The sequence below is a fragment of the Mchenga conophoros genome, linkage group LG23, assembly GCF_057382185.1.
Source record: "Mchenga conophoros isolate Kocher_MC1m ecotype Shallow Benthic linkage group LG23, M_conophoros_male_GT1.1, whole genome shotgun sequence".
Classification (NCBI taxonomy): Eukaryota; Metazoa; Chordata; class Actinopteri; order Cichliformes; family Cichlidae; genus Mchenga; species Mchenga conophoros.
The window spans coordinates 17,516,129-17,530,432 of NC_140547.1; the positions used below are offsets into that span (position 1 = coordinate 17,516,129).

Consider the following 14,304-nt stretch of genomic DNA (forward strand, 5'->3'; position numbering starts at 1 on the left):
TGCTGTTGTACAAGATATGAAGTTTAGATGTTGTTGTTCCACTCTGTGTGTTTCTGTATTGTTGATATTTAATGTTTTACTTTCTAAAGTCAGACAGCAAATAAAATGACAGTTACAGTTCAGTATGCAGTGATTTCACACACAGGATGAGTGTTTGTGTTGTGAGTCAGTAACAGTCTAAAAACAGTGTTCAGCTGCTCTGATGGAAGATGGCTAAAAAATGGACTTTCATTATATACGGGACACACATGGACAAGATGGAGTCCATCAGTATTGTGTGCTTGTTTTTATGCAGCTCACATCAAATTCTAACTAAATGTTTCCTTCTTATTGTTCCAGTGTTGTTCCTCTGGGGTCAGATCTTCATGAAGCAGTCAGGTTCTTTGTGAGTCTATTCTGTGCAGCAGCAGAGAGAAAGAGCAGCAGACAGGAGAGACGATACTGGAGCTGTTATCATCAGTGTGCACATATCAAACATTCCCTGTTTATGAGATATACATGGGATATTATTATAGGAAATATCAGTGACTTCCTGCTGGATCTGTACTCTGATGTGAAGGACTGTGAAACTAAAACAGGCTTGAGTGTCCTTCCATCATTACAGTCAGTTTTACAATCAGTTCCTGCAGTCTGGTTCATAAAGCTCTCAGAGAGAAAGACCTCCATCCTCCTGGAAGTGCTGAAACTCCAACCAGAGAAGAAACAAGTGGAGCTGAAACTTTGCATGATATATGGAAGAAAAACACAAAACTGGATCTGCTGATAGCTTCATCATTCCCTGCAGTTCAGATCCTGCACTTCTTACAGTGACACCTTTACCTAAAAACACTTAATAATAACAAAAAGTTTTTTATGCTTCTTATTAAAACCTGACTTGATTACAAAGACTTGATCAGGTCTGAACCTTTCCCCTTAACCAGCAGCAGCAGTGCTGTGATTTCTGAGAAATATAAAAACTGTTGCAATTGTAAAACTTTACTACTTTACTTCTGTCAGTCTGTCCCAGGGCAGCTGTGGCTACAACTGTAGCTTGCCTCCACCAGTGTGTGAATGTGTGTGTGTGAATGGGTGGATGACTGGGTGTGTAAAGCGCTTTGGGGTCCCTAGGCGGGACTAGTAAAAGCGCTATACAAATACAGGCCATTTACCATTTACTTAACAACTTTGTGACTTGTAAATGTTTAGGTTTAATAAATAATTGTGTATCTTCTCCTGTATTACTGATCGCTATATACATATACAGTATACATATATACTGCTTGCCTCCTCCCAGACTGAGACGTGACTTCCTGGAAAAAATTGCTGAACTTTTCTCCAAAATGACAACATTTGACTGCATTTAGGTGATTTTAACACCCACACTGACAGTAGCAGCTCTGACAGCGGACAATTCACCACTTTATTAACATGTTTTAATTTTAAGCAGCATGTGACAGAACCCAGCCAAACAACAGGTCACAGCCTCGATCTGATTGTTTCCAGAGGCCTCAGTGTCCCACTTACAAATGTTTTACACGTCTCGCATCATTATTTCATATTTTCAGAAATGTTCTTCTTCTGTCAAAACAAATACAAACAGATTTATCAGTAAGAGTCATGTCAGTGCCAGCACAGCTAACACATTCACCTGTGAGTGTTCAGGTTTCATTAGCATTATTGTCTTTATGATGAAATGATGGGCAACCGCTCTAAAACAAGTTCTCTAATTATATTGTTATTATTTCCTATTTATTGTTGATATGTCGACATATTAATGTATGTAGAACAACAAAAGCAGCCTGGATGTGATTTATGAATAACTGATTTCTTGTTTTGTTTCTGACCAATGCGCTGTTTTTGCTTTTGTTGCATGAACAAACTGGTTATGTGTTAGGTTAGTGTGAGCTTTGACTTCACTTCCATCCTGCGTGTGCTTTGGATGTATCTGAGCTGACCAGGTCCAAGGTCCAATCTTGCATGTCAGGACAGAAAGGATTCATTTACATACTTGGGTTTATTGAACAGTCACAGTTTGTGAAAGTGTTTCTCTCCTCAGTGTGGAGCAGACACAGTGGACAGGAATGCGTCCAGCTGTGTTTCCTGCTTCCTCCAGTCTGGATCGTCCTGCAGTCACAGTGAAGGTGTTCAATCCACAGTCTGCAGCACAGAACTGAATGAAGCACAAGCTTGAAGAAATTCAATGAAGAGTTTATGTTTATAATGCTGTGAGTGTGAATGCTTGTCTGTCTGTGTGAGTTAACCCTGTAACAGACTGCCAACCTGTCCACGTGTTACTCCACAGAGTAACTCTGGTGGACAGAGCAGAGTGGATGGGTTAGTCTGTTTTTCATCTTGTCGTGATCAAAACGATGTACCATTAAACATGAATGTGTTTACTGTGTATACTCTGTACAGTAGAGCAGAGGCCTGGCAAAGACTCCTGGTGATGTCTGAAATATGAAGAAGGGGAGGGACGTCAAGCTTTACTTATAACTATATTTTAAAACGGTTCACAGTTTCCCTGCTGATCAGGACCTCCTCCATGCTCACTCATACTATTCCAGTGTTATTAAGTGATAGTTCAGCTGGTGACTGATGCTTGTTGTGCACTATCTGGATAGATTTTATTTACAATGGCTACGCCCACCAAAGGGCATTTTATGTCAATTAACAGAAACCTCGTATATAAAACTGCTCTGGAACAAGGTGGGAGCTCGGCACAGCGTTCACATCCCCAAAAAAGAGTGTTCAGCAATGAACAGTCCCTATTCACCGTTTCAGTTTAACTCCCGGGCCGGGGATTCTGGGAAGATGGCGGAGTGAGCGGTTCAACTTGAGTGGGCTCCGAGGCTTTTCCTGAAAAGAACCTCCTTTATGTCTTGACCGCAATCAAGTAAACTGGAATTAGAAGCAGACTAGTTATACTTCATCTCTAAAACTCAAAAACGTCCTCCCTGTGTTTCTCTCCGTCATTCTCGGCCACCTTCTCTGAAGCGGCGAAATGGCTAACATTAACAAAGATCATGGCTACCACCTAGCGGCTCTTCAACAGGCGTGCGACGAAGAAGATATTGAATGGATGGAACAGCAGCACGACTTATCACAAGACAGACCGCAAGCTGATCGTCACCACACACCAGTTAAAAGTCCAAATCCTAAAAAAATGAAGGCTAACGAATCGCAGACGCAAAACAAAGTTTCAAATACAGTTCTCCTCAATGCTATCCAAAAACTGGTATGTAAATTCGACACCCAAAGTGAACTTTTAAAGAATTATGAATTCCAGCTGCAAGAAAACACCGACGCTGTAAGAAAAGTAAATGAGTCCGTGGATGCTAATACGGAAGCTGTTAGATCTGTGGTGGAAGATGTGAAACGTATTAAAACGCAGATGGCGACGCTGAAAAAAGAGAACGAGGCTCTTCGTGAAATTTGTCTGGAGCATGCTAGATACAAACGGAGATGGTCTTTGCTGCTAACTGGCGTTCCTGAGAAGGAGGGGGAGAACACGAGAGAAGAAATAATCAGAATTCTGACCAAGATAATTCCTGCGAACGCTGAGCAGCTGTACAACACAGTGGATACAGTGCACCGGCTGGGTCAGAAGGGACGAGTTGGTGACAAACCCAGGCTGATTGTCATACAGTTTGCCATGAGAACTGTTCGAGACTTAGTGTGGAAGATGTCCAAGGAGGCGAAGTTCTGCAAGGAGATGAAGATTCGGTTTAGAGAGGACTTTTGTAAGGAAGACAGAGAAGCCCGCAAACGTCTGTGGCCGAGGGTGGAGGAGGCAAGGAGCAGAGGGCTCAAAGCTTTCCTGAAGGACGGATATGCTGTCATCGATGGTCGTCAAATCAAAGAATGAAAGAACTTTATAACGACCTAGATAAGAAGGTATAACTGTTCAACTAAATTTAAGCCGGTAACTTGCTCAATGGTCCCTGACTTTGACTGGGTTTATTAGTTAATAGGAGGTAAAATGTTCCATTGCCCTACTCTAGTTATTACAGCACTTTCAAGCTATATTCAATGGTTCTTTCAATATTTTCTTTAAATGTTCGAGGTTTAAGAAGTAACATAAAGCGTAAAGCGATTTTTCTTTTTTGTAAGGAACAGCCTAACACGAATTGTTTTTTATTTCAAGAGACACACAGTAGTAAAGATGATCATATATTTTGGAGAAAGCAGTGGGGAAGCGGTGATATTTATTTCTCTCATGGTACTTCTCATTCAGCAGGAGTGGCTATTTTTCTACATCGTTTTAATGGAAGAGTTATTGATCATAAAGGTGATGAGGAAGGTCATTGGTTAATGGTTAACATAGAGTTGGATGATACTAAGTACATTTTAGTAAATGTTTATGGGTTCAACAATAGAGCTAAAAACCGGAAATTAATTTCTGATTTGAAAAAAATGATAGAAGAATGGAAGATCATTTATTCAACTGAAAAAGTCGTTGTTGCAGGTGACTTTAATATGGTACCAGATGAAAAACTGGATAGATTTCCAACTAAATATAACTCTTCTCATTTTAACCAAATATTAATGGATTTCTCCTGCACCCTCAACCTAATTGATATCTGGCGTAACTTAAACCCGGAAAATCTGCAATACACCTGGAGTAATTCTGAGCGCTCTCAATGCTCAAAACTGGATTATTGCTTAATAACTGGTAGTCTCTTCCCCCTATCATCCAACTGTAAGATTCTTCACTCCCCTGTTACTGACCATTGTGCCATAACACTTTCAATCTCCCCGGATAATAGATTATCAGAACCGAAGAATTCTCACTGAAACTTTAACAGTAACCTCTTAAGAAGCTCATCTTTTTGTATAAAAATTAATAGGAGAGGTAAAAGCAATGGAGGATTTTTCTTCTACTAGTAAATGGGAATGGTTGAAGTTTAATGTCGGAAAAATTGCCAGTGAAGAAGGAAAATTAATGGCTAATAAAAGGAGACAGAAACAGGCTGAAATCACTGCACAAATAAGTTCATTGTGCAACTTATCACATCTGACAGAGGAAAACTATAGAACTAAACCAGTTGCAGTACAAACTAGATGAACTTTATATAGACAAAGCAAAAGGTGCTTTCATTCGTTCAAGGGCTAAATGGATTGAGGAGGGGGAAAAGAATTCTTCTTATTTCTTTAACCTGGAGAAAACTAGACAAACAAAAAAAAACTATAATGAAGTTACAAATTAATAATACCCTGACTGAAGACCAACAGACTATAAACAACTATATTACAGAGTTCTATTCAGCCCTCTACACTACAAATTATTCCAGTTTGGAGACTAATTCTTTTTTTAGCTCTATCCATGAAAAAATTCCTCAAATTGACACACACTTTAAAAATCTCAATGAGTCTGAAATCACTTTAACTGAATTGGATGCTGCTGTTTCCCAAATGGCAAGTGGTAAATCACCAGGTCCCGACAGAATCACGATTGAATTTTACAGATATTTCTGGAGTGACATTAAAGATCTATTACTAGAGGTATTTAATGAATGTATAAATGATCAGATGCTATCTCCAACTATGAAACGAGGAATAATTTCTTTACTTCCTAAACCAAACAAGGACCCTATCCTTTTAGATAACTGGAGACCTATCACACTTCTTTGCTGTGATTACAAATTATTAGCTCATGTCTATGCCAACAGATTAAAAACAGGAATAACTCAAATAATATATGAGATACAGTCAGCCTTTATAAAAGGACGTCATATCCATCATCATACCCGTTTAGTATTAGATATGTTGGATTACAATCATTTAATTCCTCATTATTCGCCTTATTTTATTTCTTGATTTCTTTAAAGCTTTTGATTCTTTGGAGCATAATTTTTTATTTAAAGCTCTGGAGGCTGTGGGTTTTGGTCCCAGATTTGTTAGTGGTAAATGGCCTGTATTTATATAGCGCTTTACTAGTCCCTAGGGACCCCAAAGCGCTTTACATATCCAGTCATCCACACACTGGTGATGGCAAGCTACATTGTAGCCACAGCCACCCTGGGGCGCACTGACAGAGGCGAGGCTGCCGGACACTGGCGCCACCGGGCCCTCTGACCACCACCAGTAGGCAACGGGTGAAGTGTCTTGCCCAAGGACACAACGACCGAGACTGTCCAAGCCGGGGCTCGAACCGGCAACCTTCCGATTACAAGGCGAACTCCCAACTCTTGAGCCACGATCGCCCCTGTGTAGTGAAAATGTTGTACAGAGATATAACAAGTAGTATTGCACTCAATCAAGGGTTTTCTAATAGTTTTAAAATTAATCGTGGCATTCGGCAGGGATGCCCTAGCCCGTTATTGTTTATTGTTGCAGCAGAAATGCTTGCCATTTATATCAAACTCTCTTCAGATCTGGAAGGCATAAACATTCTTGATAAAGAATTCAGAATTAGTCAATTTGCTGATGACACTGCCTTATTTCTAAGGAATGTAAATATGGTCTCTACTGCAATTAATAAAATCATTTCATTCTCAAAAGCATCCGGCTTAACACTAAACCTTAAAAAATGTGAAATCTTAGCTGTACACAGCTGTAATCAAAATACTATTAACAATATTCCAGTAAAAGAGGAAGTAAAATACCTTGGTTTAATAATCAGTAAAAATACTAATGATCGAGAGAATAATAACATAACTCCTAGATTAAATGTAGTTAAAAAAATATTTAATCATTGGTTAACACGTGATTTATCCATATTAGGTTGTATCTTACTGTCTAAAGCAGAAGGACTTTCAAGACTCATATACCCCTGTTATTCAATTTTTACATCTCCTAAAATGATTAAACTGTCCAATTCTATTATATTCAGCTTTATCTGGAAGAATAAAACACATTATATACGCAAATCACAATTAGTTAAAGACTATGAAAATGGGGGCTTGAAAGCTTTAGACTGAATCCATTATTGCTGCATTCAGGCTCAGATGGATAAAAGACTGCATTTCCTATCCTCAATCTATGTGGTACCATATTCCAAACAAACTCCTTAATAAGGTCGGGGGGTTAGATTTTTTGCTCAGATGTGAATATGAAATGTCTAAGATTCCTCTTAAGTTGTCTAGTTTCTATAAGCAAGCTTTGAATTTTGGGAAACTAATTTTCACCCACAATTTTTCACCTCACAATTCTGTGTTGTGGAATAATAGGGTTATAGTCATCAATAAGAAGTCCTTATTTAAATCAGACTGGTATGATAACGGTGTATGTTTTGTTGTTGATCTGCTTGATAAAAATGGAAACTTGCTATCTTATGAAGAATTTATTGATAAGTATAAATTAGAGATTTCATTTAATAATTATAATAAGGTTTGTAAAGCGATACCCACACCGTTGTTAAATCTTATCGTAAATACTTTAAAGTATTCATTAATAAGAACATGCTTACCTTCACTGACGATAGGTAATACCTCAATAAAGGACAAACAGTTTAATAATAAGTTCATCTCTAATACCTTTAAGCAAATAGTATTCTGCAACTACAATGTCAATGTCAGACATGACCTTGATAGCATGTTGAAAGAAAAGTCATTTTCTTTTTACCTAAAATACCCACTTGCGCCTAAAATGAAAGAAACACACTTCAGAATCATATCCGGCATTTATCCAGTTGGAGAATTCCTGCATAAAAGGTTTAATTTTGAGGCCGACTCTTGTGCTTTCTGTTCTTCTGATCCAGAAACACTAGAGCATCTATTTTTCACTTGTCAGTATGTTAATGCTTTTTGGTTTGAAATACACTGTTGGGTTTCACTCAGAATTTCCAATGTACCTGCCTTCACATCTAAGGATATTCTTTACTTTATGGACAATCTGGATTCTGAAATCTCAGATGTTGTCAATTTTGTAATAGTGCTATGTAAGTTTTTTATTCATTTATGTAAGTGGAAGAATGCCTCTCCTATGTTTACCGTCTTCTTGAATTACTTTTGTCAATATTTTAAGTCACTTAAGCTTATTTTAAATATGAACAAAAAAACTGCTGTACTATACTGTAAAATCACAAAATACTTGCTATTCTAATTTTCCTGCCTGTGTCAAAAGGTCTATGTTCCTTATTACTTTACCCTAGAAACTTTTATTTTCTCCTTTTAAAGTTATGATGACTTGCGTCACCATCTTTATAATGTAAATTGTTACAATTCTGGTCTGTTTCCTTGACTTGTTTTGTATATGAAAATTTGTTTCAATAAAAAAAAAAAGAAAAAAAAAAGTTTAACTCCCGGGCCGCCCCACAAATCAACCAATCAACATTCAGCAATTGCTTCCGGTACAATGGGAAGTCTGTGGGGGTGTCGCTACCCGATCCGTACCGGAAACCCGATCGGTACCCCGCATGCGCAAATCTTACGTCACTTCCTCTCTTTGCCAACATTTTTTTTTTTAATATTAAACTTTATTAAGAAACAGTATACAGAACATGTATACAATCAGAACAAAATTAACATATGCCAGGGGGTGCAATACAAAGAATACCAAACATTCAAATAATTTGTAATTACTACAAATAGCAATAGTTTTCATAGCCTTTTTGTTAAGTGATCCACTAATCAATTTTATGTAACATAAAACATCATTATAGTAATGTTTAAAATTAGGTTTTTTGTTACTGTATTTGCATTTGTGAAAATAAAATTTAGCTAAGATAACTAACAAGTTTATTATAAAGTAAACATCTTTTTTTTGCCTTCGAAAGAAACAAAATACAACATTTTCCCATTTCACAGTAAAGTCTTTATAGAGATGTCCAGCAATGAATCTACTGAAGTCTTTCCAAAATGTTCTAGCGTATGAACAGATCCAGAAGAGGTGTTGCACAGTCTCAGGATGGCTTCCACAAAATCCACAGTTCACATTTATGTCCCTTTTGAACTTTGTCATGTAATGATTAGCAGGATAAAATTTATGCAGTATTTTAAATGAGACTTCCTTCACTTTATTCGTTACCAGATACTTGTTAGGAATTGTCCATACTCTTTTCCAGTTAATGTCACTGACAAAGACATTCCAATAAGAGACCACATGTGGGATAGTTAGAGATTCTGTCTGGAACAAAGCACGGATATTCTTATTACTTTTACTGTGGTTTGTTGGACAGATTCTTCCTATGTGTGAATCTAAAGGGTTGGGGAGAGAAACAGATGATATGCAAGATTGAATACCTTTAAAAAGCATTATAATACCCGTAGATATTGCATCAAATAATATGGCATATTCTTTGGGTGTGGCTGGAAATTTATAGGTGTTTAAGAATTCTGAATAGGACATAAGCTGCCCATTAGGATTAAACAGCTGATTCACTAAAACAATCAGTTTCGCAACCCACCTAGAAAAAAATATTGATCTATTTTTATACACTATGTTCCTATTATTCCAAATTGAATACGTATGGGGTGTAAAGTTGATGAAAGATTTTTATTTTTGTGATTATGCTTAGTTGTAGCTTCATTTAAAGGAAGAAGAGGTTGTGAATGGGAACCAACACAGGAAGAGAGATTGAAGCCATATGTGTAGAGGAATGCGGTGACATACGATACTACCTCCTGTTTTAAACAGACAAGCTGGCGCTCTCCCTCTCTTTCTCTCCTTTTATGGGAATGTCTGAATTTCTATACATGCAAAGTTACCTCCTTTTTCAGCAGATAAGCGAAAGGTTTTCTCCTTTTAAGGAAAACTTAACAGTTCCATACATGCCACTCCTACTGCTGTGGAAACTTGCTTGAAGTATAAATAAACGAAGTTCTGAATGCCCTGGGCGGTTTTTCTGTGTCACATTTGTTGAGCAGTGACCGCCCATGTGCATGTAAAAAATAGATATCTGAGTTTGCCTTTCTAACAACTTTCTCTTCACAAAAGTTGTGTTTATATATAAGGGACCAAGCTAATAGAACTTGTTTGTGAAACATCGAAAGCTTTTCTGGAAGCTTATCTATATTATAATCACAACCTCAGATAAAACTTAGGCCACCAAACTTAGAGAAAATGTAGTGAGGAATAAAATTCCAAATGGATACCGGATTTTTAAGAAAATGTTTAGCCCAATTAATCTTAAATGTATTGTTTAGAGTAGTAAAATCCAAAACATTGAGACCACCGTGTTCATAGTCATTCATCAATACACTTTTTCTGATGTAATGTGTCCGGTTTTTCCAAAGGAAGTTGAAGAGCATTCGGTCAATATCCTTACAAGTTTTGCCGTCCACATGCAGAGAAATTGCTGCATAAGTCAGTCGAGACAGACCTTCTGCTTTTGAGAGCAATACCCTTCCTCTTAAACTTAAATCTCTCTGCAACCATTGATTTTATTTGGTTTGAGATTTTTTAATAATTGGGGGAAAATTTAGTAAAATTCTGTCTTTTGGATCTTTGCAGATAATCAGACCTAAATATGTTGCTTCATTTTTAACTGTTATATTACAAATACTCTGAACATTACACTCTTTGACAGGTAATAATTGACATTTATTTAAGTTTAGGACCAATCCAGACCCTTTTGAGAAATCCTCTATTACACGTAAAGCAATTGGCACTTGGCTGGCATTTTTAAGAAAAATTGTGGTATCATCTGCCAATTGACTGATGACAATCTCTCTGTCTGCTATGTTTATACCCTTCACAGGGCTATTCGAAATATGAGAGGCAAGAATTTGGGTGCAAAGTAAAAAAAGATAAGGGCTAATATTAATGCCGAGTAATGACAGCCTATCCTTGTCATAGCGCTGAAGGTTGTCACTACCCGATCCGTACCGGAAACCCGATCGGTACCCCGCATGCACGAAAGATGTCTACTTCCGGTCGAAGCATTTTACGATAGTTACACGTCAGAGTATGTGTTAAGATGTTAAGAATAACAAGTATATCTTAAAATGTTTGCAATAATGAAGCATTTCAGTACAATGTAGACAAAAACGAAAAATAAAAAGAAAGTTACGGATCAGGACTCTCCGATCCTTACTGCGCATGTGTAAAGTCTGACCGTACAAATCGGGTCTACCCGATCCGTACCGCGCATGTGCAGATGTTTTCTTCTTCTTCTGTTCGTTTAATGGCAGTTTACTCCCCAGTGTACGAGGGTACCGCCACCTGCTGACCGAGCGAATAAACCCTATTATAAACTGAATTAGCGTCATTACAAACGTGTGTTAAATTTGATTTAGTGATAGTCGAGTGTGTTTATGCTTGTCTGTGAGGAGAGGATTGTTGGAATAGTGATGATGATGTGCGCTATCACTGTCAATTGTCAGTAAACACTTAATCTGGCTGATGAATCTACACGTGAGATATTACAAAGTCTGCATTATTAACTCTGTAATTAGGCGCCATTCTTCTTATTTTACGGCGCTGTTGCTCAATCGGGGGATGCTCTCTGTTGTGTAAGTGACTTATATATTACGTTTAACCCGAGCAGCGAAAGTCCGCGGTGATCTGAAAATGATGTGCCGGGAGTTGTGCCGTTCTTGGCCGCATCAGTAACCCTCGAGCTCCCGGCTAGGTATCGAGCTGGTGGGTAGCAGACATCTCCGAAAACGTCGAAGCACTTTTGCAAATATGCGATATCTTGATAAACCGAGCAGATATTTGATGTTTCCACAGCTACTTTCTCGCCTGAGAATATGTTAAAAGTTTATTTTGTGACCCAGAAAGATTAGTATGAGTAATTTTAAAACTTAGTAGCGGCCGCCATTGTTGGAAACTGGAGTTTGGCTGGGCCGCGCTATGAATTCTGGGATATGGTAGGCCACGAAGGACACACCCAACCCATCCTTCAAATTCAAGGAAAAGGAGGACGCATTTGTCGGCTGCATTCGGAGGAGTCTATGAATTTGGACAGCCTTTGGCGCGTCGCTGTGACGTAATCGGTCTACAAATGCGGCCTCAGTAGGATGCAGCCCATGAATTTGGACACGATCTATAAATACCAAAATAAGATCTCTCTTTCAGGATGCAATGGTCTCTGTTCCATCAGCCATATTTTATTGGGCCAATTTTGTAACAGATATTGAATGGAAAAAAGTTTGGACTTTACCACAAAGGTTTTTCATGACAAACAAAATTAAAGAGATTTCCTTTAAGTTGATTCACAAGTTTTACCCTACCAAAAAATATTTGTCCAAATTTATGGCTGAAATAAATGTAAATTGTACCTTCTGTCAAGAGCAACCTGAAACAGTTTCTCATCTGTTTTGGTCATGTAAATTTACGTGTAAATTCTGGAAGGATTTCCACAAGTTTATTACTGACTTTGTTCTCCCTAATCTTCAACTATACTATAAGGGTGTTATCTTTGGCTATTATAATTTTAAAGACAAGGACAATGATGCTTTCTTCTTTATAAATTTGGTTTTATTTATGGCAAAATTTCATATACACAAAAGCAAAGTCCTCGGCAGAAAGCCTGAACTTCTTGTATTAAAAATGGAACTTGGAAAATATATAAGGACAATCTCCTCATCAAAAAACACTAAGGCTCTCAAGACTGTTAACATCTATAACCGATTGAAACTGCTAACTTGATTTTGGCTCTTGCAAACTTTTGTTTATTTATGTTCCCCTTAATTTATTTTATTTTTTGTACTCACTTTTGTCTCGCTGTCCTTGTCACTCTTTCTGTTCTTCATTGTACTACCACAATGTCATCTTTTATGTGATCTCTGTTTTACTTGACTGTATGTCTAAAAAAAAAAAAAGAAAAAGAAAAAAATGAATTTGGACACGACCACATTGAATGTCGCAATTTTGGCAAAGAGAGGAAGTGACGTAAGATTTGCACATGCGGGGTACCGATCGGGTTTCCGGTACGGATCGGGTAGTGACGTACAAATCGGGTCTACCCGATCCGTACCGCGCATGTGCAGGGGTTTTCTTCTTCTTCTGTTCGTTTAATGGCAGTTTACTCCCAGTGTACGAGGATACCGCCACCTGCTGACTGAGCGAATTAACCCTATTGTAAACTGAATTAGCGTCATTACAAACGTGTGTTAAATTTGATTTAGTGATAATCGAGTGTTTATGCTTGTCTGTGTGGAGAGGATTGTTGGAATAGTGATGATGCTGTCCGCTATCACTGCCAATTGCCAGTAAACACTTCATCTGGCTGCTGAATCTTCACGTGACATATTACAAAGTCTGTATTATTAAGTCTGTCATTAGGTACCATTCTTCTTAGTTTACGGCGCTGTTGTTCAATCGGGGGACGCTCTCTGTTGAGGAGAAAAGCCAAAATTTGTTGCGGATACGGATTATCCATTGTTTAAATGTCCCGGTAGTCGAAAAGGAGGCAGAGCTGTTGAGAAATGCTAAGAGCTAACTGGGCGCTAACCGTGTCATTCAAATATTTTTTTTTCCTTTTTATTAGTAATATAAACATACAAACAAAATGCACCATATATTATAGATTCAGAGAATAGACATTTCTTACATATTAGCAACTTTCATACATAGTGAAAATAAAATATAAAGATGGGGGTCACATAATTTAACAAATTATTAACTCACTAAATCAAAATCTTCCATAAAGGAAACAAAAAAAGCGGCCTTTTTCTTTTTAACTAAAGTCAAAGATTTAACCAACAGGTTTAAGTCGTTTTTCCAGTAAGCTAGTGTTGGTTTAGCCTTAAAAAAGCGACAATTATGTATAAAATGCTTGCACAAGGGCAGCACGGTGGCACGGTGGTTAGCACTGTTGCCGCACAGCAAGAAGGTCCTGAGTTCAATTCCACCATCAGGCCGGGGTCTTTCTGTGTGGAGTTTGCATGTTCTCCCCGTGTTTGCGTGGGTTCCCTCCGGGTACTCCGGCTTCCTCCCACCGTCCAAAGACATGCAGCTTGTGGGGACAGGTTAATTGATTAATCCAAATTGTCACTAGGTGTGAGTGTTCGAATGAATGTGAGTGCAAATGGTTGTCTGTCCCTGTGTGTTGGCCCTGCGACAGACTGGCGACCTGTCCAGGGTGTACCCCGCCTCTCGCCCTATGACAGCTGGGATAGGCTCCAGCGCCCCCCGCGACCCTGAAAAGGATAAGCGGAAGCGAATGGATGGATGGATGGATGCTTGCACAAGATTAATAACACATTAACTGTTATTAACCTCTGTCTCTCTTCCACAGCATGTCTTTATCCTGTCTTCCTTCTCTCACCCCAACCGGTCGCAGCAGATGGCCGCCCCTCCCTGAGCCTGGTTCTGCCGGAGGTTTCTTCCTGTTAAAAGGGAGTTTTTCCTTCCCACTGTCGCCAAAGTGCTTGCTCATAGGGGGTCATATGATTGTTGGGTTTTTCTCTGTATCTATGAAGCGCCTTGAGGCGACTT

At 38.4% G+C, this 14,304-nt stretch overlaps 1 protein-coding gene across 3 annotated transcripts in view; it reads left to right on the forward strand.

Annotated features, from left to right (window-relative positions):
- LOC146546946 (tumor necrosis factor receptor superfamily member 5-like) overlaps nt 1–10,925 on the forward strand; it is a 38,961-nt gene extending 28,036 nt beyond the window's left edge. For all 3 annotated transcript variants that reach the window (XM_085265458.1, XM_085265459.1, XM_085265460.1), the window contains one exon: nt 340–10,925. The gene's annotated coding sequence lies outside the window, so the exon portion shown is untranslated. The remainder of the gene's footprint in view (nt 1–339) is intronic.
- Nucleotides 10,926–14,304: the final 3,379 nt, after the last annotated feature.